The sequence below is a fragment of the Rutidosis leptorrhynchoides genome, chromosome 4 (assembly GCF_046630445.1).
Source record: "Rutidosis leptorrhynchoides isolate AG116_Rl617_1_P2 chromosome 4, CSIRO_AGI_Rlap_v1, whole genome shotgun sequence".
Taxonomy (NCBI): domain Eukaryota; kingdom Viridiplantae; phylum Streptophyta; class Magnoliopsida; order Asterales; family Asteraceae; genus Rutidosis; species Rutidosis leptorrhynchoides.
Genome location: NC_092336.1, coordinates 557,152,523 through 557,156,514, shown reverse-complemented (window position 1 = coordinate 557,156,514; position 3,992 = coordinate 557,152,523). Strand labels below are relative to the sequence as shown.

Below are 3,992 nucleotides of genomic sequence, written 5' to 3'. Positions count from 1 at the left end.
AATTTGTTGGTTGTACGAGTTATTGTGTGGCCCATTTGGATTGTAAAGAATGTTTTGATTTCGATTGAAGTTTGGCCTTGGAGGTTGATAATTATTTCCCGGCCTTTGGTTCATGTAGGAAACATTCTCACGTTGTTCCATCGTTTGTTCAATGTGACAATCTTTCGTTAAGTGTGGTCCACCGCATTGCTCACAACTAATTCGTATTGCGTGAATATCTTTATTCATCTTTTCCATTCGTCTTTCGAAAGCATCTATTTTTGCTGAAACGGAATCAAAGTCATGGCGAGAATCAGCTCTAGCCGCTTTAGATGATCGAAAGATATCTTTTTCCTGGTGCTACTCATGTGAGTGGGATGCTGTGTTATCAATAATTTTGTAGGCTTCAGTTGCAGTTTTCTTCATAATGGAACCACCAGCTGTTATGTCGATGTCTTTTCGTGTAGCAACGTCGCATCCTTGGTAGAATATTTGTACTATTTGATAAGTGTCTAAACCATGTTGTGGACATCCTCTCAACAACTTTCCAAATCTTGTCCACGCCTCATATAATGTTTCATTTGGCTTTTGTGTGAATGTAACAATTTCTCCTTGAAGTCTCACGGCTTTAGATGCCGGAAAGAATTGTTTAAGAAATTTTTCAACTAAAACATCCCATGTATCAATCGCCCCTTCAGGTAATGATTCTAACCAATCTTTGGCTTCTCCGTTTAAAGTCCAGGGAAATAACATGAGATAGATCTGTTCATCCTCCACTTCTCGGATTTTAAATAGAGTACAGATCCTATTAAAGGTTCGAAGATGTTCGTTTGGATCTTCTTTTGGCGTACCACTATATTGGCATTGATTAGTTACCATGTGTAGGATTTGCCCCTTGATTTCATAATCTGGCGCATTAATGTCTGGCTTAATAATGGCGTGACCTTGGCCCGTGCGTGTGGCTCTCATTCGGTCTTCCATACTTAGAGGTTCCGTTACTTCCATAATTGAATTTGTTGAATCTGAATCACTAGAAGATTCCGATTTAACGGTTTGTGGATCAGGAGGAATGATTAGTGGTTCAGGATCATGGAATTGTCCTTGAATATCCTCCGGGTTTTCAATTTTGAATTCGGGTTCAAAAAATGGATTATCAGGATTTTGAGTTGGAGTACTTGGATTACTAGATGATGTTTCTAGAGAAAAATCAACAGCGACAATGTTGGCTAGATGTCTTGATCGAGTTACAGGTGGTGAACGTATGAAAGGTGGTGAACGTTTTGCTCGGTGCATTCATAGAATATCATATTAGTTATAAAAGATAAAAATTAATTAAGTTATCAAATTAATAGACTTTTCTGATTTTGCCTACGTTTCGAATAGCCAATAGATGCAGCAGGTAGCCAGGACCCTTTAAATCGGAAGCCCACAACTCTCCACTAACAAATCCAACTATTACTACGAACCAGAAAATTTTGGATGTCTATCAATTTAACCGCTTAAAATAATTTTTCGTTTTGAAATTTTTGAGAAGAAATAGAAAATTCTATGTCCTAAAAACTAGAGCGTCGAGAAATAAGAAAGAAAAAGAGCGCGTCGTAAAAGGTCGAAAAATAAGCGTCGAAAAATAAAAGTCGAAAAATAATAATAAAATGCAGCGTCAAAACTTAAAAGTCTAAACACTAAAAATTAAAACTTACGTCTAAAGGTATTAAAGCTTAAAGGAATTCTATATCCAAAATGGCAATAACTTAAAAAGGTACTAAAATATAAAAACGGCGTCGCAAATTTCTAAAGCACCTAAATCTTAGTCTAAAGAAAAAGCACTTAAGGGATTTTACGGCAAAGCCTAAAAATCTAAAAATAAAAATAACTATGGTAAAAACTATGACTTAAAACTAAATACGAGCGAAAATACAAATATTAGGCTAAAACGAATAAAAAGATACAAAATAATCTTAAAGTTATAAAAAGTACTATTTTTATAAAAATATTATTTTTATATTATTTATTTTATAAAAATATTAATTTTGTAATTTAATTAAACTAATTAAACTTAATAATACAAATTAAATAAAAACTAAACTAAATAATTAAATAACTAAACCCTAATTAGGGTTTTAATTAAATATTAATAATAATAATAATTACACCCTACTGTCGGCTGAGGTTACCAGGCGAGTCAAATCAGGTCATGCGATCGCATGGCCTGACCGTTGAAATACCATGCGATCGCATGGTCTGCGAATTTGGGCCAGAACCTGGACTGCAACAGTGATCGGGCCGAATGGTTTTATAAATTTTTTTTTCTGTTTTCTGTTTTAATAAATAAATATATAAATAAAAAACTTGTATTTTAAAAACTAAAATAAAAATAAAGAAACTTTATAATTATATATATATATATATATATATATATATATATATATATATATATATGTAACAAATTCTTAATTATATATATATATATATACATATATTTTGTATTTTTTTTATATATTTATATATTTAGTGTTGCGCTTTCGGCGTTTTAGCTGTCCCCGGCAGCGGCGACAAAAATACTTGATGTGTGCGAGGTGTACTAGGAAATAGTATTATTTTTACAAGGAAATACTATTAAATACGATACAATTTTACACAAGTGATTTATTTATTTATAGAGTGGATATACCTAAACCTTGCTACAACACTTATAGGCAGTGTACCGAATCGTACAGTAGTGTAGTTTTTAGTAAGTTCGGTTCGTTCCACAGGGAGACTTAAACTAGTTCAACGCTATATTAGTTTTAACTTATAATTGCAAAAATACAAAAATATAAATATGTAATATTATTATTATAAAAGGGGGTTTTTACCGTTTAATGACCGGTTTGTCGATTTTAAAACTTTAGTCGCAGTTAAAACCTAATGTAAAATATTAAAAATAAATATAACTTAATTTAAAGCGTAAAGTAAATAACGGTAATGAAATTGCGATAAATAAAAGTGCGATAAAATTGTGATAATTAAAAAGTACGATAATTAAAAGTGCAATTAAATACAATGACAATAAATAAAAGTGCGATAATTAAAAGTGCAATTAAATATGAAAATAAAGGAATTATGCTTATTTAAACTTCCGTAATCATGATGTTTGACGTGTTGATTTTAGTTTATTCCCATGGGTTAATTGTCCTTTGTCCTGGATTATTTAATATGTCCGTCTGGTTTTTGTCCATAACAGGCCATCAGTCATAAATATAAAGTGCGAGTATCCTCGTTATTTTATCCTTATATCCGAAGTCAAATATTCCAACTAATTGGGGACTTAAACTGTAACAAGGTTTTAATACTTTGTTTAATAATTACACCAGGATATCGACTGTGTGTAACCCAAGGTTTTAATACTTTGTTAACAATTATGCCAAGTGTCCTTGTACATAATTTCACCCCTGTTTTAATAATTCCGTAGACTATTAATCTATTCCCGTGTCTGGTTAAATGAACGATTATTCGTACATATAAATATCCCGCCCATCGTGTCCGATCGAGTGTATATGGTTATTTATAGGTACGTCCAATTGTAAATCTTAATATTAAAATTAACAAACTATCATTTAGTTAAACAAATATAAAGCCCATTAATAGCCCATAGTCTAATTCCCACAAGTGTCGTTCTTTTGTCCAAACCCCAATTATGGTACAAAGCCCAATTACCCAATTTTAAATATTTTAGTCCAACATCATGATTACTTCGTCTTAAATAAGCATAATAATAACTTAGCTACGAGACATTAAATTAAAAATAACATTAACCATAACTTACAGTGATTAAAAATAGCGTAGCATTACACGGATAGAATTTCGACTTACACCCTTACAACATTCGCTAACATACCCTTATTATTAGAATTTAAAATTAAAATTAAAATTATAATATAAATATATATATATATACGAGTGATAGATAGAGAGATGATGGATATTGTGTTGAGCCAAAATCGCGAATTTATAGGGGTGTGGCCTGCCACCTA

At 31.5% G+C, this 3,992-nt stretch overlaps 1 non-coding gene across 1 annotated transcript; it reads left to right on the top strand.

Annotated features, from left to right (window-relative positions):
• Nucleotides 1–493: 493 nt before the first annotated feature.
• Nucleotides 494–600, top strand: LOC139846105 (small nucleolar RNA R71). The gene has a single exon (XR_011758849.1). It is a non-coding gene; the product is annotated as a small nucleolar RNA R71 (small nucleolar RNA).
• Nucleotides 601–3,992: the final 3,392 nt, after the last annotated feature.